General features: G+C 34.0%; 1 long non-coding RNA gene across 1 annotated transcript; it reads right to left on the reverse strand.

Moving 5' to 3' along the window:
- Positions 1–19,026: 19,026 nt before the first annotated feature.
- LOC128281605 (uncharacterized) lies at positions 19,027–24,272 on the reverse strand. The gene is made up of 2 exons (XR_008271853.1): positions 24,074–24,272; positions 19,027–19,322 (listed from the first exon to the last, which is right to left on the reverse strand). It is a non-coding gene; the product is annotated as an uncharacterized LOC128281605 (long non-coding RNA).
- Positions 24,273–25,566: the final 1,294 nt, after the last annotated feature.

Genomic DNA, 25,566 nt, shown 5'->3' on the forward strand with positions numbered 1-25,566 from the left:
TTTGATGTTCTTTTAGTTGAATTTTCAATGTATGATTACCTATGGATTATTTTGAGATATTATCGATAGAAATTATAAGTTCAGAAGAATTTAATTTGATTATGAGTTTAGAATTTTTCTTGAGGACAAGTAAATGCTTAAGTGTGGGGGTATTTGATAAACCGTAATTTATACATATTTTTACCCCATGATGAATGCATTTTATGGATGATTTTCCCTTAGAATTGGTGAATTCGATGCTCACAATGCTTTAATTTCATGTTTTATACCTAGGAGAGCATAGGAGAGCAAAAGGAACGAGAAACGGGCCAAAAATGGAGAAAATGAGCCAAAGTACGAAATCAACACGGCCTGGACTTCCTCACACGGGTAGACCACATGGCCGTGTCAATTTGAAAGATTCGAAGCACGATTCACACGGGCATGTCCCTGCCGAGCCCAAGTTGAGTCCAATTCGGAAAAGGCTAATTTTGAGGATTTTTAGGCATTCTAAAGCCTATAAATACGCCTTAAAGGAAGAGAAAAAAAGGAGGCATGGAGAGGAAGGAATGAATTACTCGAAGGAAGCCCATTGATCCATCTCAAAAGCTAGTTTCATCATCAAGACTGAAGATCTCCCCTTAACTTCCCTCAGGAGTTTTGGGTTTTCTTTATGTTCTGTATTCGTTATTCTTCTGAGATGTTTTCCTTTTTAGTTATGAACTAAATCCATTAAATACCTAAGGGGAATGAAACCTAAGACGAATCTTGTTATTATTTTCTAAATTGTATGATAAATATTTAACTTGTTTTTAATTATGTGTTCTTAATTCTTGTTTTGATATCCCAGGATACTAATTCAAGATAAGATCTTATTTAGAGGAGGAATAGACCCTGTCTAAGAGTACATTTGTCATAATTAAGCGGAGTTGATTGCGCACCTAGAGATAGGGTGACAAGATTTTGCCGGATTAGGGTGAAACCTAATAGGGGGATCCATAGCTCGAGTTAATGCAACCCTAGAGTGTTAATTAGAGAAAAGTCTCAATTATTCAATCTAGGGATTAGACGTTATTAGTCTTGAATAGGGATTATAACATAACTTAGGGATCTCTACGAAACAAGTTAAATGAATAAATCGTCTGATTCGGAGCCAGAATAACAAGTACAGTCTAGGTGGCTTTTTCTTTAAGTATTGTCTTAATTCAATCGTTTTCCAAAAGTAATCCCCTAATTCCATTCTCTGTGAATTCTTATATTAGTTAATTAGTTAGTTAAAATCAAACCATCTTATTTTTAGGCTAGATAATAAAAAGACAATAATTACTAGTACTTTTAGTTCCTTTGGGTTCGACAACCCGGTCTTGCTAAAACTATACTACTGTTCGATAGGTACACTTGCCTGCATCAGGATAATATTTAGTTTCAAGAACGATTAATTATAAATATTTAAAACTTACCTATCACGAAAATCACGATGAGTACAACCCGAAAAACGAAAGATATTGTTTACTAGAACAATTTCGTATCTACAAAAAAGAAAAGAATCAAATGTTGACAGTTACCAGAACAATGAAGAGCAATTTGCTAACCCCCAAAATAGAATGCATGAGTGCCTACAATCCCACTTCGGCACCAACACTCCCTCAACTTCAAATCCCTTTGATTTTCTCCAAAAATCCCTCCTCAAATCACTCCGCAATCTCTCAATCATCCAATTTGAATTCCCTTCAACACTTCAGTGTTTTAGTCAACCCACAACTCTCCCACAACACAGGAACAAAATAAAACACTCCACTGTGCCCACCAGAATTCGAACCTCAGTCCTCTAGCATAGGTAACACGCCACTTACCCCCTAGACCAGCAAGCTTTTTATGTCATGTTTTACCATATTTTTTTAAGAAGCCTACTAATTAAAGACAGGGTTTATTCCAGTAAGAAACAAAATTTTTGCACAAGCCAAGGCTTGAACCCAAGACTTCTCAGACACTTCCAAGAACACATAACCACTGAAGTAGACATACAGTTGTGTCACTTTTTTGCATAACTAAACATTTATGAACAGCCTCCTAACTGTTTCCATACTCAAGACCTAATACTTCTAGGCCTAAATTCAGGGTGTTACAAATCAATTTTGATCCAGCATATATTACAAACACAAGCGTAGCTCTAGTGAGCATCCTGATATAGGCTCTTATGAGCTTCCAACATGGCTTGCTTGAACTCCCTGTTAAACGGCTATCCAGTGCTCCCTGATAATAACTCTTCGAAGTTATCTGATAATAAATCTTTGGATTTATCTGTTAAGCCTTATGAGCTCTCTGATTTAAAACTCTTATGAGTTTCCTATTTAGCCCAGATAAGTGTCATGTTACACAGCTCATCTGAGCATCCTAATATATGTGGCTTGAGAATGTGCTCCCTGATTATGTGGCCTATTGGGTACCCCTAAACATGAATTGACGGATCACTAATTTGAATACCTCGTGTATACTACCTGAGTATCCATCGAAATTTCAATGATTTAACAGATAAAACTCCTGACATGAAAAAAATTTGAGATTAAAAGAATTATGTCTTGAATGTTTCTGAAATACTTGAAAGTTTGTAGCATGATGAGCTCATCCATTTTTATTTGATGTACATGTGAATTATGTGACTAACTTGCTTAATTGGGTGTATGTGATTAGGCAAATTGCCAAATTGTTAGAAAGCATATTATTGAATGCTTATTTTAATGAATATTATTGGTAAGTTTAATTCTTGTTATACGAACTTATTAAGCATTAAATGCTTACTAGGTTTTCTTTTCTTTATATTCTAGTGCTCAAAAGCTCGCAAAGGTTAGAGATCGGTCGAAGTATCATCACACTATCCACCAGTTTGTTTTGGTATAAATAGTAAACTTATTTTGGTATAATGGCATGTATAGGTTAACTTGGCCAATTGTTGGCTAGTAAATGGTTGTTTATAATCTAGCCATTGGAGTAGCTAGTGATAGTTTGTTTTGGTATATTTATAAGGTTAAATTATGATAAATACATATGTGTTTAGGATGGTTTAATTATGTTATGTTAAACATGTATGTTTATAAAAGGTAAGATTATAAACATGAATACATGTGATGATATATCATGTCAGATGATAGAGTTGGTTTGGTTATAATGCTTGAATTGGTTGGTAGATGATTGCAAGTATTGGTGTAGGTTGTTGGAAAATTTGGGTGAGAAATAAAGCTAGGAAATGGCTTTATTTTGTCCATACGGGTAGACACACGGGCGTGTGTCTTGACCGTGTGTGACACACGACCTGGCATATGGCCTTGTGGTTTGGCCGTGTGTTCCTTGCATCTTAAAATTGAAAAATAGAATGCTCAGAAGTGGGCACACGGGTAGAGACATGGATGTGTGTCTCAGTCGTGTGTAACACATGGCCTAGAACACGGGTGTGTATCTTAGACTTGTGAAACTTGCACCTAAATTTTGAAAATTAAAATTAACCACACGGCCTAACACACGAGCCTATAGCTGGCCGTGTGACCTAAGTCAGCGAGTTACACGGGTATGGACATAGGCTGGGACACAACCATGTGCCTCCCATCGAATGCCCGCACGACCTGAGACATGGGCATGTTATTTGGTCGTGTTAGCCACACGGCCTACTCACACGGGCGTGTGACCCTTGTATATAAGAAAAATTTTAAAATTTTAAGAAAAATTTTCTGAGATTCCGAGTTAGTCTCGACTTGTTTCTAATGCTTAAACTGGGTCTCAAGGGACCATTCAAGGGACGATATGATTAGTTTTGGATATCAACAATAAATGACATGAATTATCTGTTACTGTTCTGTAAACTTTGATAATACTTTGTAACCCTATTTTGGTGACAGATACGGGTTAGGGGTGTTACATTTATTGGTATCAGAGCTAGAGTTTAGCTAATTCTCGGACTAATGTAGCAAGTACGAGTTTAGCTATAAATGTCATTATATTATTTTTTTATAGTATGACATCTCCTGACCATATTTAAATGTATTTTTCATATATTAATGTCATCCACAAGCTAGAGTTGAATCTGAGCAAGCTACGTGTAACACCCCAATTTTAGGTCTAGTCGGAGCAGTGATTTTGGGACCACAAATCTGACATAGTAAAATTTATTTTTATTATATTTTTATGGTTTACAATTTCATGAAACCATTTTGTGAAAATCTTGTTCGAAAATTTTGACGTTTGAGCACTTAATTTAGTCAAAAGGGCTAAATCGTAAAAAGTGCAAAAGTTAAGTTCTAATTGTTAAAGGTGTCCAATTGCTATGAGAATTTAAATTAGAGGTCCTTATTTGTAATTAGACCATTTGTTAAGTTAGTGGACAAAAATGAACATGGTGAGATAAAATTTTAAAGTTTGGCAAAAAGGGTATTTTGGTCATTTGGTAAATAAAAGAATAAAAAGGGAAAATAAAGCCAAAATTTTGTCCATCTTCTTCTACCTTGGCCGAAATTCTCAAGACACCATAGCTAGGGTTTTTTTCAACTTTCAAGCTTGATTGTATGTACATCCTAACCCCATTTTTAATGCTCTTTACGTTTTTGAAGTCGTATTCACCCGATCTTTCCATTTCTACCATTGTTTTGAAGTAGGGTTTATGTTTAAAAATTTACCCATGTGTGACATGCATGTGTTTTGATTTTTAATGGTAGAAAATGAAAGTTGGATGTGTAATAAACAATTTTTACTAGGTGATTTTTTATGGAAATGCATAAAAGGACCTATTTGTAAAAAAGTTGTAAAATGGGTCGTAAAAATCTTATTTAATGAAAAATATGGGCTGATATGAGCATGTATATGGTTCAGCTAGGCTTGGGTTACCAAGAAATTGAACACATTTCATTTTATGAGCCTAGGGACTAAAGTGTAAAATGTCAAAAAGTTAGGGACAAAATGGTAATTTTGTCTAGGATGCAAATTAATCTAAATGTATGTGAAAAATGAAGAATTGATAGTCAAATTTGCTTATATAGACCCGGAACAACAGATTACGGAACTAGATCGAGGAAAATAAAAGGTCTCAGAATAATTGAGTTCAAATACGAACCATTCTCAAGGTAAGTTCATGTAACTTAATTTGGCATGTTATTATGTTTTAATTGAATTGTGTGATTGAGATAATATATATATACATAATGATATACACTATGAAATAATCACAAGATGGACAATATAAATAAAATGTCATTGTCCCGGTTGAGCATTGTATTTTGATGGATTATAATAATTTTCTTGAACTGAACGAAAATAATATAGAAAAGATTTAGCCAGAACGTGTAATCTTGAGCTACACACTCCTGAGAAAATGTTATGAAATGGATTTAGCCCAGATGGGTAATCCATAATAGGCTCATTAGAGCTAACATTATCGAAGGGAATTAGCCTGGACTGGTAATCTTGAATAAGCTCTTGAAAGCGAATGCTAAAGATGGTTAGCCTGGGCTGGTAATCCTATTATACAATTGTGGCTTGATTGTGTGCTCTATGAATATGTGCTCAAGGAGCACTCTGTATGTAAATTGATGGATGATTGACATGTATACCTCGAGTATACTACTCGAGTCTTCATCGAGATTTACAATGGTTCAATGAAAAGAAATCTTGAAAAATGGAAATTGTGCAATGATATTAAACTTTATATTATGGTGAGCTCATCTATGTTGGTTTGAATACTTCATGATGTGTATGACTAACTCGTTTATTGAGCAAATGTATTTAGGTAAATTGTCAAAATTATTGATGGAATGAATGCATATGTATGCTTATTTGAATAATTATGACTGGTAAGTTTTCTTTCTATTACGCTAAGTTACTAAGCATGAAAATGCTTATCCTGTTTTACTTTTCCTTGTTTTATAGTGCTAGTAAAGCGCACAAAGGTTGGAGAATTCAGTCGGAACAAGATCACACTATCCATAAATCTCCTTTTGGTATAGCTAAATGATTCATTTTGGTATAATGGCATGTATAAGCTATTTGGCATAAATGAAGGCTTGTAAGTAATATTTTGTGACTTAGCCATTAGAATGGCTAAGGATGTTCAAGTGGTACATGTATGATGTTAATGTATGTCCAAATTCTTAAGTGTCAAGTATGGTTGATGATATATTTTGTAAGTGGTCATTGAAATTGGCTAACATTGGTTTAAGTTTACATGTATATGATGATGTTTTTCATGGATGTAGAAATTGCATGGTATGATTTCATAAGTATGTAAATGATGTGTGGATCCCTTGGTTGTGGCTAAATTGGTTATATGTTTATACTTGGAATGGTATTACATGTTGTTGCGTAGGTTGTGCATGGAAGGGTAGTAAAAAGGCTTGGTAAATAGCCTTATTTTTGTCCACATGAGTAGACACACAGGCATGTGTCTAGGCCGTGTGTGACACACAGCTTGCCCCATGGGCATGTGTTCCAGCCGTGTGTCCCTTGCACTTTAATTGTTGCAAAACAGAATGCTCAGTATCAAGCACACAGGCAGAGACATGGGCGTGTGTCTCAGTCGTGTGGATGGCACGGCCTTGAACACAGGCGTGTGCCCTGGTCGTGTGAAGTCTACACCTATTTTATGAAAAAATATGAAAATTTATTCAACCACACGGCCTAAGCACACGAGCGTGTGCCTTGACCGTGTGACATCAATTTGTTGATGACGTTATAAACAGAGAGTTACACGGGTTAGAGGCACGGGCGTGGGTGACCACACGGCCTGCCCATACGAGTGTGTCCCATGCCACACGGGCGTGTGCCCCCTGTTTTGGTGAAATATTTTCTAAGGATTGCAAAATTCATAAAGTTCTCGGTTTAGTCCTAAACCTCTTTCAATTTATGTTTTGAGCTTCGTAGGCTCATTTTAGGGAAGAAATGAATTTTTATGAAAAGTTTTAAATTTGAGTGGAAATTCGTGTCTCGATTTTAAATGTTTGTTTGAGTTTAAGTCCAGTAATGCCTCGTACCATGTTCCGGCGTTGAATACGGGAAAGGGGTATTACACTAAGAGTACTGCTCAAGCTTCCATTCAGCGAGCTGTATCAAGTAGTTGTAGAAGGCTCGTATCTAAAGGCCTATGTGAGAAGGGAAAAGAAGCCTTTTTCAAATGATGAATGAGTGGTTCACAGAATTTATAAGAACAAATTATACTGTAAAACAACCTCCCCCTCCTGCTCCTCAATTGGTTCTTGACATGCCACAAGGTGTTAAAGCTTTTAGAACTGGTAAGCCTTCGGTAGATAAAATCTGTAAGTATGGAGCCGAAGAATTTAGGGCTACTACTGAAGATGATCTAGAAAGGGCTGAATTTTGGCTGGAAAATACTATCAGGGTTTTAGATGAATTGTCATGTACACCAGCTAAATGTCTGAAATGTGTCGTATCATTGTCAAAAGATTCAGCTTATCAGTGGTGGAATACTTTGATTTCTGTTGTGCCAAGGGAAAATGTTACACAGAAGTTTTTTAAACAGAATTTAGAAAGCCAGAGATTCTTGGATCAGAAAAAGAAAGAATTTTTAAAGCTTAAACGGGGAAACATGACAATATCTAAATACAAACGAGAGAATTTGTTAGATTGAGCAAGTATGCCAGATAATAAATTCCGACTGAGGCTGATATGTGTAAATGTTTTGAAGGGGGATTAAATGAAGATATCAAGTTGTTGATAGGAATTCTTGAATTAAGGGAATTTGTGGTATTGGCTAGTCGAGCACACAAAGCTGAAGAATTAAGTAAAGAAATGAAACAAGTAGAGAAAGAAGCCTGGATTTCTGGTAAAAGATTTATGGGCAAGTCACAATCATCTACTTGAAAGAAATCAAAGAAGTACCATGATTGTCTTATCGTATCTGTGGGGTATTCTAGAAAAGAATGAGGCTCTCAACATTCTTACCCGAGATCTTTGTCTCCATCTATAATAAGTGTGGGAAGTGTCGATAACCCCAAACTGAGGTGTAAACACTATAATAAATTTCATTTTGGGGAATGTCGTTTGAGAAGAGGAGCATGTTATAAATGTGGTTCTCTTGACCATTTTCTTAAACATTGTTCGGAAAGGATTGAAAAGATATTGATCAGACTTCGAAGCCAAGCAACCTTGGTTCGAGTGGTAGACCACCCCAATACCCTGGAAATGTCAATGGTAGCCGAAGTGCTAGAAAAGATTCAACAGTTAAATCTGAGGCAGGAGCACTGAAAAGGACATATGATATACGTGCAAGAGAGGATGTCTCTACACCAGACATCATTACTGGTACATTTTCTCTACTTGATACTGATATTACTGCTTTGATTGATCCTGGTTCAACAAATTCATACATATGCACAAAATTACTGTCTGTTAAAATTTTACCTGTTGAATTCATTAAATTTGTGGTTAAAGTTTCAAACCCCTTGGGCCAGTATGTTATGGTGGATAAAATTTGTAAAAACTGTTTATTGATGGTAAAAGGTTATTGTTTCTCGGCTGATTTGATGTTACTGCCCTTTGATGAATTTGATGTGATTTTGGGAATGGATTGGCTAACTCAGCATGATGCAGTAGTGAATTGTAAATGAAAATAGATTGTGTTAAAGTGTCAGAATGGTGAGTTACTCCATGTTGAATCTGATAAATTGGATGGGATATCTAATGTGATCTCAACAATATCAACACAGAAATATATCAGAAAAGGGTACGATGCTTATCTTGCATATGTGTTGAATGCTAATGTATTTGAGTCGAAGATTCAGTCAATACTAGTTGTTTGCGAATTTCCTGATGTATTTCTAGAGGAATTACCTAGTTTACCACCTGTTTGAGAAGTGGAGTTCTCTATAGATCTTGTTCTGGGAAGAACATCGATATCCATAGCACCCTATAGAATGGCTCTTACCGAATTGAAAGAGTTGAAAGCACAATTACAAGAATTAATTGATAGAGGCTTTGCACGACCTAATTTCTCACCTTGGGGTGCACCGGTTCTGTTTGTAAAGAAGAAAGATGGATGATTGAGATTGTGTATTGATTACAAACAACTCAACAAAGTCACAATAAAGAATAAGTATCAACTGCCTCGTATTGATGACTTGTTTGATCAACTGAAATGTGACACTGTATTTTTGAAGATTGATCTTCATTCCGGTTACTATCAACTACGGGTAAAAGAATTTGATGTTCCAAAGACAAATTTTAGAACTAGGTATGGGCACTATGAGTTTCTTGTAATGTCATTTGGCTTGACAAATTCACCCGCAATATTCATGGATTTGATGAACATAATTTTCAGACCATATCTAGATAGGTTTATGGTGGTATTTATTGATGATATCTTGGTATGTTCTTGAGATGAAAATGAACATGCTGATCCTCTGAGAATTTTGTTGCAAACTCTACTTGAGAAACAATTATATGTCAAATTCAGTAAATGTGAATTTTGGCTACGGGAAATTGGTTTCCTCGGACATATAGTATCTGCAAAAGGTTCCGGGTAGATCCGAATAAAATTTCAGCTATTGTTAATTGGAAACCATTAAAGAATGTGTTTGAAGTTAGAAGTTTTCTAGGACTAGCTAGATATTATCGAAGGTTTGTTAAAGGGTACTCAATGATAGCTTCTCCGATGACTCGTTTGTTGCGGAAAGATGTGAAATTCGAGTGGACTAATAAATGCCAGCAGAGTTTTGACAGATTGAAAGCCTTATTGACAGAAGCACTTGTGTTAGTTCAACCTGAATCAGGTAAAGAATTTATAATTTACAATGATACATCATTAAATGGTTTAGGCTGAGTATTGATGCAATAAGGTAAAGTAATAGCCTATGCTTCCAGACAGCTAAAACCACATGAAAGAAATTATCCGATACATGATTTGGAGTTGCCAGCCATTGTGTTTGCATTGAAAATCTGGAAGCATTACCTGTTTGTTGAAAAATGTCACATATTCACGGATCATTAAAGTTCGAAGTATTTGATGTCGGAAAAAGACTTTAACTTAAGACAATGCAGGTGGCTTGAATTATTAAAAGATTATGATCTGATTATTACTATAATCCAGGGAAAGCCAATGTAGTTGCTAATGCTTTAAACAGAAAGTCTTTATTTACTTTACGAGCAATGAATTGTCATTATTAGATGATGGTTCAATTATAGCTGAGTTAAAAGCTAAACCGACATTTTTACAACAGATTTGTGAAGCTCAGAAAAATGATAGTGAGTTACAAGCAAAATTGATACCATGTGAATCAACTTCTAATTCAAAATTTCAGATTGGATCTGATGATTGTTTATTATTTAGAGGTAGAATATGTGTACCAAAGAATTCAGAATTTGTACAGAAGATTCTACATGAAGCTCATAATAGTACTATGTTTATTCATCCTGGTAGTAACAAAATGTACAATGATTTGAAAAAGATGTATTGGTGGCTAGGAAGGAAAAGAGATATTTCTGAATTTGTATCTAAATGTTTGATATGTCACCAAGTAAAAGTTGAACATTAGGTGTCTTTGGGATTATTATAGCCAGTTACGGTACTGGAGTAGAAGTGGGAAAGAATTACCATGGACTTTGTATCAGGGTTACCCCTGTCTCTGAAGAAGATAGATGCCATCTGGATAATTGTTGATTGTTTAACAAATTCTTCACACTTCATTTTGGTACATATGAAATTTTCTCTGGATAGATTTGATGAATGGAGAATTTTCTCTAAGAATGTTAGACTGCATGGAGTGCCGATCTCCATTATTTTAGACAAAGATCCTCGATTTACGTCTTGATTCTGGAAAAAATCACAAGAAGCTCTTGTTACACGGTTACATTTCAGCACTGCATTCCATCCTCAGACTGATGGACAATCTGAACGTGTTATACAGATTTTGGAAGATATGCTTCGGTGTTGTATTCTAGAATTCGAAGGTAACTTGGAAAAATATCTGCCTTTAGTTGAATTTGCTTACAATAACAGTTACCAGTCCAGTATTAAAATGGCACCATATAAGGCTCTGTATTGTTGTAAATGTGGAACTCCATTGTATTAGACAGAGCTCAGTGAGAAAAAGATACATGGAGTTGACTTAGTCTGTGAAACTGAAGAAAAGGTGAAAGTAATTCAAGATAGTTTGAAAGCAACCTCTGATTGTCAAAAGTCTTATGCCGATTTTAAACGAAAATGAAATAGAATTTCAGGTCGGTGACAAGGTATTCTTAAAATTATCACCTTGAAAGAAAGTTCTCCAATTTGGTCGAAAAGGAAAATTGAGTCCACGGTTCATTGAGCCATATGAAATTATTGAAAGAATCAAACCTGTTGCATATCGGTTGGCATTACCACCAAAACTTGATAGAATTCATAATTTTTTTAATGTGTCTATGTAGCGATGGTATGGTCAGATCCTTCACATATTATTTCTCCACAGAAGTTGAGATTCAGCCTGACATGACATACAGTAAGGAACCAATCAAAATCTTGGCATATGAGACAAAAGAGTTAAGAAATAAAAAAGGTAACTTTGGTAAAGATTCTTTGGCAGCGACATGGAATAGAAGAAGCTACCTGGAAACCGAAGGATACTATGAGAAAGAAATATCCAAATCTCTTTACTGGTAAGATTTTCGAGGAAGAAATTCTTAAAGGGGGAGAGCTGTAACAACCCATTTTCAGTGAAATCAGAACAGTGGTTTCGAGACCAAAAATCTGAGCCAGAGAGAAAACTTATTTGAATATTATTGCATGGTCCGTATTATGATAGGAATGTTATATAAAAACTCTGATAAAATATTTTTACCAATTATGTGTTTAATTATGGAAAGGACCAAATTGTATAAAATGCAAAAGTTGAGTTCTAGTAGCTATAAGTATCAAATAGCTACAAAATTTAAAATTTGAGGTCCTTATATGGTAATTAGACCATTAAAGAAAAGTTAGTAGATATTTTTGATGAATCATCCGTGGAAAAATTAAAAAATGATCAGGACTAAATTGGAAACTAAAATAATTAAAAAATGATAATAGAAAAATATCATCACTTTATATCATCTTCCCCAAATTAAGACATGGAAACCCTAAGAAAGAGAAAAGTGTTCAAGCAAGCTTTCTTGGCTTAATTGGGTAAGTATTATTGTCCTGTTTTTAGTACTTTTTATATTTTTTAGATCGAGATAGCCTAATCTATCTATTTTGGGGATTAATTTGAGAAGTTATCAAAGTAACAAAGTTTTTCCATGGATGTAAATGCTGAAAATTTGAAATTTATAGTAGAAAATGAAAGGTTGTTGGCAGATAAACAACTTTTACAAAGAGAATTTTGATAAAATTATGATTTAGAGATTAAATTGTAAAGAGGTAAAAGTTATGGAAAAATTCTAAATTTTGTGAAATACATGTGCTGTAAACGTTATATGAAAATTTTGGTTTGGCTTGGAATAAGGATTAAATTGCATGAAATTCATTTTCCGAGCCTAGGGACGAAATTGTCATTTATGAAAAGTATAGGGGAATAATGGTAATTTTGCCTAGGATATAAATTGCATGTAAATGAGTATGAAATGGATTAAATTGATGTTAAATTAATTTATATACACCCGGAAAGGTCAAATAAAGAGTTAGATCGAGGAAAAGAAAATGTGCTGAATTAGTAAACTTTTAAATACGAACAAGTGTTGAGGTAAGTTCGTGTAACAAAATTGTGTTTATTTTTATTCTTGATTTGAATATAGTATTTGATTAAATGTATTATATAAATGTTATAAATATATGAAATAATCACATATCCGATTATGTCCAAAATATGTTAAATTCCGTTTGAATAATGAAATTTGATGGATACAAGATTTCTCATACTAATTATAGTCCTGCATATGTTGCAGACATTATAGCTCGAACGAGCATCCTGTTAAAAGCCTTCTCGAGCATCCTATTGTATATAGTTCCGACGAGCATTCCTGATCGATAGCGATCTTGTATGTGTTGCGCACTACCGCAGCTCTTTGTGAGTGTCCTCTTACATGGGTTGTGATCCAGCATATATTGTGGACATAAACGCAGCTCTATGTGAGCGTCTTGATATAGGCTTTTATGAGCTTCCTAGCATGGCTCACTTGAACTTCCTGTTAAAAGGCTATCCGATGCTCTTTGATAATAACTCTTCGGAACTATCTGTTAAACTCTATAAGCTCTCTGATTTAAAACTCTTATGAGTTTCCTGTTTAGCTCAGATAAGCATCCTGTAACACAGCTCATCTGAGCATCCTGATATATGTAGCTCAAGAATGTGCTCGTTGATTATGTGCCCTATCGGGTACCCTTAAACATGAATTGACGGATCACTTATTTGTATACCTCGTGTATACTACCTGAGTATCCATTGAAATTTCAATGATTCAACGGATAAAACTCCTGACATGAGAAAATTTTGAGATTAAAAGAAATATGTCTTGAATGCTTCTAAAATACCTGAAAGTTTGTAGCATGATTAGCTCATCCATGTTTATTTGATGTACATGTGAATTATGTGACTAACTTGCTTAATTGAGTATATGTGATTAGGCAAATTGTCAAATTGTTGGAAACCATATTATTGAATGCTTATTTTAGTGAATGTTATTGGTAAGTTTAATTCCTGTTATATGAACTTACTAAGCATTAAATGCTTACTAGGCTTTCTTTTCTCTGTTTTATAGTGCTCAAAAGCTCACAAAGGTTGGAGATCGGTCGAAGTATCATCACACTATCCACTAGTTTGTTTTGGTATAAATAGTAAACTTATTTTGGTATAATGGCATGTATAGGTTAACTTGGCTAATTGTTGGCTAGTAATGGTTGTTTATAATCTAGCCATTGGAGTGGCTAGTGATAGTTTGTTTTGGTATATTTATAAGGTTAAATCATGATAAATACTTGTGTTTAGAATGGTTTAATTGAGTTACGTTAAACATGTATTTTTATAAAAGATAAGAATGAATGCATGTGATGATATCGTGTTAGATGATAGAGTTGGTTTGGTTATAATGCCTGAATTGGTTGGTATATAATTGCAAATATTGGTGTAGGTTGTTGGCAAATTTGGGTGAGAAATAAAGCTAAGAAATGGTTTTATTTTGTCCACACGGGTAGACACACGAGCGTATGTCTTAACCGTGTGTGACACACGGCTTGGCATATAGGCAGTGTGGTTTGGCCGTGTGTCCCCTACATCTTAAAATTGAAAAAAAGAATGCTCAGAAGTGGCACACTGGCAGAGACATGGAGGTGAGTCTCAGCTATGTGTAACACATGGCCTAGAACATGGGCATGTATCCTGGTCGTATGAAACCTGCACCTAAATTTCAAAAATTAAAATTAACCTTAGGGACTAAACACGGGCCTGTGGCTGGCCCTGTGACCTAAGTCAGAGAGTTACATGGGTATGGACACGAGCTGGGACATGACCGTGAGTAATATCCTGATTTAGGGTCTAGTCAGAATAATGGTATTGAGACCATAAATCTGACTAAAAAAATTTATTTTTATTATGTTTTTATGGTCTACAATTTCACGAAATGATTTCATGAAAATCTTGTTCGAAAATTTGACGTTTGGGCACTCAATTTAGTCAAAAGGACTAAATTGTAAAAAGTGCAAAAGTTGAGTTCTACATGTTAAAGGTATCCAATTGTTATGAAAAATTTTAAATTGGATGGAAATTCATGTCTCTGTTTTGTATGATTGTGTGAGTTTATGTCCGGTAACGCCTCATACCCTGTTTCCGTGTCGAATACGGGTAAAGGGTGTTACAGCCGTGTGCCTCCTATCGAATGCCCACATGACCTGAGACGGCATTTTATTTGGCCGTGTGAGCCATACGGCCTACTCACACGGGCGTGTGACCTTTATATATAAGAAAAATTTTGAAATTTTACGAAAAATTTTGTGAGATTCTGATTCTGTCCTGACTTGTTTCTAATGCTTAAATTGGGCCTCGAGGGTCCATTCAAGGGACAATATGATTAGCTTTGGATATGAACAATAAATAACATGAATTATCTATTATTGTTCTGTAAACTTTAGTAATACTCTGTAACCCTGTTCCTACGACGGATACGGGTTAAGGGTGTTACATTTGCTTTTTCAACTTCAATTCCTCGTTTGGAAATTTTATGTCCTGAGACAATTCACTCATTAACCATAAAATGACATTTCTCCTAGTTAAGGACAAGATTTTTCCTTAGCCAAATTACTCAAACAAAATCGTAAGCATTACTCAAACAAAAATCATAAGCATTACAAAAAATAGAAAAATCATCCATGAAAACCTCAACAAAAATTTCTACCATATCAATAAATATTGCCATCATGCATCACTGAAATGTGACAGGTGCACTATATAAATCGAAAGCCATTCACCTAAAAGAAAATGTACCATACAGGCAAGGAAAAGTGGTCTTGGGTTGATCTTCTGGGGATACAAATATTTGGTTATATCTCGAATATCCATTTAAAAAATAGTGATATGTGTTACCTACTAGTCGATCTAACATTTGATCCATAAAAGGCTACGAAAAATGATCCTCTAGAGTGGCTTTCTTTAATTTTTTGTAATCAATATAGATTCTCCAACCCGTGACTGTTCTCATCGAGATTAACTCATTACGTTCATTCTCAGCAATCATGACTCCGTCTTTTGTTGGTACATATTATACCAAACTTACCCATGAACTATCTGAGATGGGGTAGATAACTCTCACATCTAACCATTTGATAACTTTCTTTCTAACTACCTTTTTTATGATAAAGTTGAGTCTCATTTACCCATCAATTCTAGCTCACTCGCCCTCGTCTAAGATAATCTTATACATACAGAAAGTAGGGTTTATACCTCGAATATTAGCTATAGCTCAACTGATCGCTTTTTTTTTAATTTATGTAAAACTTTGATCAGTTGCTCCTTTTGGTGTTCTGTTAATTCTACTGAAACATTCACAAGCAAAGTAGAAAAGTTACCTAAATAAACATATTTTAAATGGGAATAAGATACCTTAAGTTCGAGTTTGGGTGGTTCCTTGATTGACAACTTGAGGTGCACAAACTCCCCAACTTCCAATTCTAGTGGTTCAAACCGTGTTGGTTGAACATAAACCCTCGATTGGCTTCCATCAAAGCCATGTTTTCATTACCTTTTTCATATTCCAATGGCTCAGACCCTAAAGTATTCTACGCTTGGTCTTCTTCAAAATTATTTTCCCATTCCATATAAGCTAAAGCTTCTAAATCTTCCATCATTAAAAATTCCTCCACTGGATTAGGAAATTCCATAGCTTTAAGAACATTAAACATAACCTGATCATCCTGAACTCTCATCGTGAGTTCTTTTTTTTGCATGTCTATCAATGTTATTCCCGTGGCTAGGAAAGCTCTCCTTAGAATGATCAAAATTTCATTATCTACTTCAAAACCTAAGACAATGAAATCAATAGGAAAAATAAATTTATCAACTCTTACCAAAACATCCTCGATCTTTCCTTCGGGGTATGCTAAAGATTGATCGACCAGTTGAACTATCACAGTAGTGGGTCTTACTTCTTCTATTCTCAATAGTTTGAAAATAAACTTGGGTATCAATTTAATGATTGCTCCTAGGACTCACAAAGCTTTACCACAGTAAGATTCTCTGATATTATAAGGTATAGTAAAGCTTCAAAGGTCTTTCAGTTTTAGAGGAAGCTTGTTCTAAAAGAACACATTGCTCTCCTTCGTTAAAGTGATAGTCTCATACTCACTAAGTCATTTCTTCTTTGATAGGATGTCCTTAATGAACTTCACATAATTGGGCATTTTCTTTAAAGCCTACACCAACGGGATGTTGATGTGAAGTTGCTTTAGAACGTCCAAAAACTTATTGAATTACACCTCTTGTTTCTGCTTATATGGATAGAAATTTTAAGGATATGGAGGTGATAGAACTTTGGGTTGGATTGGACAACTTTTCTGAGGAGATAAATCTGAATCTAAAGAAGTTGTTAGTTTTTCAGAATTCACTAGTTTAGGTTTTACCTCATCCGAATTTGTAAGTTATGGCTAGTGTAGGACTTTCAATTGTTGGTTCACTTTCCTCATTTTCAACGGGTTCATCTTCAATCACAACCTCCTTGAGTTCCAAAGGCTTACCACTTTATAAGGCAACTATTTTACAATGTTCTTTACCCAAATTTCTTGGATTTTTTGTATCGTTCGGCAAGACTCCTTGCTGTCAATTATGAAGCTCTATAACTAACTAACCCATTTAGTTCTCCAACTTTTTAAGTGTTGCTACTTGGCTTTAGATTAAGGCATCACTCTTTGCCATGCATGCCTTCAAAAAGTTCTCCAAACTGTTGGGTGACTCAACTTGTTATGGGTCATATTTATTAAGAGGAAAATTTCGTAAATGCATACCATTTTGTCGTGTGAATACTTGTCCAACCGAGCCCATTTCTTGCATCCATCGTATTACCCTTTCTATGTCTAAGATATCACTTTCCTCGAGTCATTTTCGAGCTATTAATATTGTTTTTCTTTTCAAGGATGTTAGAACATCAATTTTCTATTTCTTGTGTTGGTTTCAATCTTTGATTTGCTTCTGATGCAGCTCGACATTTTGACTATAAAATGAGTCTCTGATCAAGCTCTTCGCTAGCCTTATGAACTATTTATTTGTTTTTATTGGATCCTCTACCTTTTTGCATAGTACCTTTACTAAGTGAGGAAAGAAGACCCCGACCTTGTGTTTGTTTATGCACCACTTCATATTATGGTAGATCCACCTCCCGGGACATACATGTTTCTTCTATAGAATAGAATATAACAAAATAACTAAAAAAGTATTAACATTAGATACGTTTAAAGCAGGTGTAAACCGGGTACATAAAAATTGCTCCCACAATTTTGCAATCAGGAACATAATTGCTTGGTTAAAGGTAGTTGGGACATTGGTACCTGGTTGGTGTTTCCATTCACCACTACCCTTGGTTAAAAAAATTCAGGCTCATAGTATGGTACATTGTAGAATTTACAAATTTCCCTAAGGGTGATGCTCACCTTTTGACCCTTAACTGTTATGTTTTCCCAAACAACATCATAAGGTCTCCTAGATTCTTGGTCCCTAAATGATGCGTAAATTTTATGTACTATGGAATAACAGCATGTTCCTTCGGGGTTAAGCAAAAGTGCTCCCACCCATGGTACTGAACTAATGCCCAAATTTCTTTGCACAAGTGCATCAATGGTTTGAAACCCCTCTCTTGTATGAATGTCTTCCCTTGTAGTTCAAGAAAAAAATTCGAGGTCCGAGTTGGGAAAGTTAGAGGTATTTACGCTCATCGGTGCTTATTTTCATTAGTTCTTCTAGTTTTTCTAAAAGGCAATTTTCTAATATTTACAACTAGATAAACTAAGTATCAAGCAATGTATTAAGCAATGTAACAGTAAAATAAAAAATGAACCCTTAACCTTGTTACGCCGAATGCTTTTCATTCCACTTCTGATTCAAGTTATATGCTCTCCGTGGATGTATAGATTTGCAACTACACAAGAGAACAAAAGAAAAGAGGAAGGATTGCAACTAGAGAGAAAATAAAAAATAATTGAAAATAAGGGTTTGTAAAGGTTTTTATGGAGGGTTTAAGGTTAGAAAACTTAATATGAGTTTTTAGGGGTTAAATAAACTTATATAGGGGTTTGTTTTAAAGAGAAAATCGAGTGAAATTTTTTTTGACTGGCAAGTTACGCATGGTTCAAGTTAAATGCTGTAGATTTTTGCATTGATGTCGCGACACAGGCTTTCCATATTGTAACGACCCTTACAGTTTACCATTTTCACGACATTGGGGTTTGATGTCGAGACACAAGTTGAAGTTTTGAAGTGCTGAGGCTACTTCCTTCGAAGTTGCGACACAGGCTATATCGAACAAAATTGTCCAATTTCTCAAGTCTGTGGTTGGTGTTGCGACATCAAACCTTTTCTGGCATGGTTTCTTGATTTTCAAGGTGTTGGCCACATCTATAACCTATTTCTGATAATTCTAATATAATTTAATTCTAATCTATATACGTAGTCCTAATTTATATCCTACTCCTATTTAATCAATATTGTTCAAATTATCAATAATTAAATTACAACAAATTACAACATAATAAATATATTATCTATTGGTTCATCAAGTATGGCTTCAAGATTCATCCGTCAGCTCCGTAATTCTGTACACTGATGTCTTATCTCTCGGTTGTCTATATAAATTCATCCAACGTCCATCATGCCACTCCACCATGCTCCTTCTTTTTTGCTCCTTAGGTTTACTCTTTTGACCTGCACTTATCACAAAATACACCCATCTTGGATCGTGGTCATTAGAGATATTTACAAATATTTCATAGCATTTATTTCCTAAAGCTTCCTCACATCCCTCGTTTTTTAGGTTACCACATTTGAACATTTCGGTCTCACCATTAATTTTTATTATCAGTTTATTATTTTCTAAGTTAATGGTTGACCTAGATGTGGCTATAAAGGGTCTCCTTAGCAAAATAAGGATTTCACATCCTTCCTTAAATCTAAAATTACGAAATCCACAGGGATGATAAAATTACGCACTTTTACTAACACATCTTCAAGGACTCCTTTCAGTTGTATGGAAGATCTTTCATTCAACTATAGTGTGATGTTTGCATTTTGAAGTTCCCTTAACCTGAGTTTCTTATGTATTGATAAAGAGATTAAATTGATATTGGCTCCTTGGTCACATAGGCCTTGCTTAACTGTATGTCCCCTATCTCTATCGAAATTGTGAAACTCCTCAAGTCTTTTAATTTTGGGGTATCTATTTAGTGATTATCGCACTACAGGATGCATCTATGTTAACTTGGTCTCCCTTTTTAAGTTTCCTATGCCTATCCATTACCTCTTTTAAGTAAATTAAGTATTTGAGGTCATGTGACAAGGTTGAAGTCGTGCAGGGCTATCACACAACCGTGTCTCTAAACCATGCAACAACTTGATTTCGTGCAATCCAGGATCACACGGCCGTGTCGCTAGGTCACAGAATAAACCGTGGGTCATGCATGGACTAAAACCACCCTGAACATGCTTAACACACGATCGTTTCAATCAACTATGTGACACACATGACCATGTGGTTGCCCCTATACAACAAAAATGAACTATTTGAGCAAGTTTTCATACCATTCCTTCAAGTGACCAATGATGTCATTTCATGCTATTCAAACCAACACTAAAGCATGCATATTTCCAAGTCAAAACACTAATTCACCTAACCATTTAACATACAACTAATATGTTTTCATTGGAACCAACAATTCAATAAACTCAATTCGTGTCTCATCTATTTCATATCACAACTTAATCATACCAAACATAAGCATTTACTTAACACAACCAAATTCTATAGCCATTCCAAACAACCATCATAAACATATGTATAATGCCATTCAAACTACTGAACTTGACATATACCAAACCTCTAATAACCAACCACAAACATAGGTTTATATATACGAGGATATTACTCCAAATTTTAAAAGTCTACTAAATCAAGAGACAGTAGATGTGAGCTTCTTGATGATCCTATCTACACATACTGAACATCTAAAAATCTATAGAAAAGTAGTAATACAGTAAGTAATTAAAATACTTAGTAAACTCATATAATATAAACATTTATTTACCTTAATCACTTAACACAACACACAATTCATTATGTAATTCAAATATACCTATAAAGATTTAAACAACGTCGATTTATAAGATTTTGAGCTCAATCACATATATAAACCCAATGTTCTCAGTTTTATTTCAATCTAACTTATCCCTTATATTTGATTCATATGCATAACTTAGTCAACATTCAATGGCACAACATCCCTTTTTATTCACAATAATACCCAATGAAACTTCGTAAAAGGACTCTATACAGAGGTGAAAGTATTAGTGCTTAGTAACCTATTTAGGTTAAACCTATACGAATAAAAAATCATAGTGTCTGGTCACACATAAGGGTTAAACCTACACAAATCAGATAATAGTGTCTGGTCACTTGTTAAGGTTGAACCTACAAAACAAATTGTTTGGCCAGGGCTTAATAAACTTGTATTCTCGAGTCCGCAATATATGCTGAAGCTTGAAACTTAAACCTATTTTCTCAAGTCTACAACAATTGCTGGAGCTCGAAAATTCTACATGTACTCTTGATTTCGCGACACATGTAGGAACTCAGAACCTGGGCAAGAACCCATAACCTCATATACGAGACTTTTACTAATTCCATTTGGGATTTATCTCACATTATAACACAATTTCAATTTACCAATAGTCAATATTAACAGATGCAATATAACACATTAGCATAAGCAATTTAAATTGCGCTATATGAAATTACCTTACAAAATGGTAACACTTTAGATACCATGGATTAATCATCAATTTTCCCTTTTTCGCCTAAGTTTACAACTTGATCTATATAATTAAAAATATCAATATCAATCCCATGGTTACACTCAAATTCATGTTTATAATCTTTTAATTTCATTTTACATAATTTCCTTAATTTTTTATATTTTATTCAATTTATTCCCTAAAGCCGAAACTAGTATAACTTTCACAATTGAGCTTCGTTTTTCATTCAAATTTCAATTATGTCCTTCTAAAGCCTCCAAAATCCAAATTTATAGGAATTAAATGTTACTTGTAAAATATTCACAATTTAGTCCCTAAATGCAAAATTAACAAAAATTACTTTATAAAAAATCCTTAAACATTTCATAGCTTTCAAATAAACTATTTTCTATCAAAAACATCTAAAATTCATTAATGGAAAGTTTTCAAATCTTTAATAGTTTTGAAAATAGAGATACGAGTTAGCTAGACCTAGATGCAATGATCTCAAAAGTATAAAATTTATGAAAAACAAACTAAAACAACATACCATGCAAAGCTTGGAAGCTTGGCCGAAACTTAAGTTTTCTCATCCACGAAGAATCAGTGATGAAGGGGAAAGAGCAAAGATGATAATGTTTTTTCCCTTTTTTTTGTTTAATGTTTTATAATATTTTGCTTAAACATTTAATTTAATTTAATTTAATTTAATTTAACATTAAAATAACATATAAATTAATTAGAAACAAGCATTGACCGTCCACCCACATTCAAAAGATGGTAAATTACTACTTTAAACCTTAAACAATTATTAATTAAGCATGTAAGCTAATAAAAATCTAAAGCAATTAAATTTTACAGTTTTTAAAATTTAGTCCTTATATCTAAATTAACTATCAAATCACTAAATTTTTCTAACCAAACTTCTCCACCTATATAACAGCTTTTTAAATATTTAATAAAAATATTTACGAGCTTGGTTTACAGAAACGAGGTATCGATACCTAATTTTTCCAAAATCACCGACTTTTGGACCAAACCACTTGTAGTTTAATTAACCGGTCAATTATCAAAAATTTTCAAATAAAAATTCACTATAACATTGTACTTGACTCTAAAGATTAAATAATAAAATTTACGAACCCACTCGTCAAAATTGTAGTCCCAAAACTCCTATTTTCGACGCCACTGAAAAACAAGATTTTACACAGGTGATTGCCACACATTCCTTCATGTATCTCCCTCATGACGTACTCAGCTTCAGTGGGAATGAGGCATCTCAAAAGTGGCTAGGAGTAACCCTTTTTATAAAGTACGCCCTTAACATGATATATCTAAAACTGATAGATCCAGAAATAACTTGTAGATACCATGATGCATTAAATGTAAATAACAACATCATACCTTACCATTTTATGTTTCACTTTGGCTAACTCTTTTTTGTTCAGTTGTCGACTTTACCCTGTAAGGCTTGTATTATGGGGGTCATCCATGTTTGTTCTTGATTTAGATCAAGCACCTGTTGACTACAGCTTAGGTGGCTCTATGTTCTAACATGATTTTCCTTATTTGCTCAATAGTTATAGAGGATGCCAACTTAGATAAAATGTCAGCTTTGGTGTTCTTTATCTTGGATAACTGTCTGACTACTGCCTTACCAAATTGAGTACTAGTTGGGCAACTATGGCATGGTACTTATTTATACTAGGCTTTTTTTTCTTCATATTGTTCATTTATCTGCTTTCTTACCAACTGAGAATCAGTGTATATTATCAACTCTCTCGCCCCTAACTGTCGAGCTAGTTGTAGCCTAAATATTAATGCTTCACATTCTATAGCACTGTTAGATGCATGGAAGCCAAATGAGAGTCCATACTACCATTCATTATAATCAGGGTCTATAAGGATAATGCATGCTCATGATCTCGTCTTTGCTGTTGAGCCATCCACATAAACTGTCTAACATTTTGACTTCGCAACAAGGCTAGTTTGTCCCAATAATGAGCTAACTACTACATCTTGTATAGTCAACAGAGAAAAAATTTAGAACCAAATGTATATTTCTAATGAATTATCATGAGGCAAAGTTAGTACTTGTGAAATAAATTTTCAATAAATTAAGTGACATACTATTATATCATCTATGTGAGCAATAGTGATTCAAATTAAAGAGTTACCTATAGAGTCTGGCACGAAAACTTGTTGCTATGGTCTATACTTATAAAATAATGATTAATTGAAAATTGGATGCAAAAACTAAATTCAAGTTCAATTATTAAGCTGCGTTTGTAATGCATACTGTTAAATGAAAAAAAGGATTAAGGAAATAAAGATTGCACTGTGTCTAATAGGTAGTAAGATAGGAGAACTTTTTTCATTGAACCATTTCCATATTTTACAATTTGGTAAGAATAACGGTATTAAAACTGCAGTTTATGGTAATAATACAAAGTTCTATAGAAATACGAAAATTCATATTTGCTAACCAAACTAAAAAACATGAAAAACCTCACTACTTGCTAACAAATTATAGAAAATGGACATCAGTAGCGACCCATAGTTAGGAAAACATGCAAATTCATAATCTAAATCCAAAATCCGAATTCCATGTCAGTTAATGAATAAAGCACATATGAACTACCCAAATTAAAATGTAATAGAAGACTCACAGAGGTTGGCGCGTGAGTTGGCTGCTGGGTAAAGTGGCTAGGCGTCGATTGCCGCCGCATCAACCTTGTACAGGAAGCATTTACGAACCAGGGCCATTTTGATCCATACAATGGAAATTAAACACAAGAATGTCAACTAACCTAGGGTTGAGGGCAACGGCAACCTTAACTCTATAAATAGGCTCTTAAAACATTTTTTGATGACAACTTTTACATCCTAAGTTTTTCTTTGTAAATTTAGTTTTAAGTTTTCCCTTTCTTTTAGGCTTTAGTTTAATTTCAGTTTTTTTTCTATTTGTATGCTTCAATCAATACAATTCAGGATTCTCTTAAACATTTCTCTTAATTTTTTATTTATGTTTATCTTTATCATCAAGTTTATTATGTTCATGAGATCACGAGAAAATAATCCTCTTATGAGGGATTAGTGAGTGGAAGTGTGATTAACTGATTACTATGTAGGGTTTTATTAGCGAATCAACTATTTGGAAGAGGAAGAACTTAATCCCTAGGCTTGACAACCATAGAAAGTCATTTAGGTGGGAATTAACCCAAAATTGGTATGGCCTATATGTGAACATCTTATCCCCAAACTGGTCTGGAGTGTAACTGCCCAATTTTCAGTGGTGTTGTAAACAGTGATTTGGGATCACTAAATCTGACAAGTTTGAAAATTTAATAAATTAATAATTATGGGTCAAGTGTGAATTTAGAAGAATTTTTGAATTAGTGAATTTTGTGATTTAATAAAATTTTAATAGGTAAATTGGGACTAAAACGAGGCATTGAGACCTCAAATTCATAAGCCAAGCCATAAATATTTTTATAAATATTTATGGAGTGTCATTGAGTTAGTATTGAAGTTTCGTTAGAAAATTTTAACGTTTGGATAGTCAATTAATTAAAAAGGACTAAATTGAAAATATTAGAAAATTTGTTAAATTGTGATTAAAAAGCTTAAGTGACTAATAATGAGGTATTTAAAAGGAAATTAGACCCAAATTATATGGGCTTCACGGTTTGGGCAAGAAAATCAGCCAGAAAATAAGGAGAAACAAGGGCAAAATTGGAAATTTTCCAAATTAAACATATAAAACAAAGACAAAATTGAAAAATCTAGAGATTTCATCATTTTTTTCAGCCAAAAAGCCATAGGAGAAATTTTTAAAGCTTTTTTTTTCATATTTTTTGTCATGTAAGTTCAAATCTTGCTTTTTCTTTGTAATTTTTCATGTTTTGTGACTTTTACAATTAAGTCCAACTATTGAATTCATTTGTTTTTTATTCTATGAATGATTTTGAAAGTTACCATGAATGATTACTGGAAGTTTATGATGAATTATCATAGATTTGAAGCTTTAATTTCATTATATTATGATTTTATTAAGTGATTTTAGTAGAAATTGATTTTTAAGACCTAATTGTGAAAAAGCTAGGAATTGGGGTTTTGTACTGAAATTTTGAAGTTCAGAGGCTTTATAATAGCCTAAAAT

This window comes from Gossypium arboreum, chromosome 10, assembly GCF_025698485.1.
Source record: "Gossypium arboreum isolate Shixiya-1 chromosome 10, ASM2569848v2, whole genome shotgun sequence".
Taxonomy (NCBI): Eukaryota; Viridiplantae; Streptophyta; class Magnoliopsida; order Malvales; family Malvaceae; genus Gossypium; species Gossypium arboreum.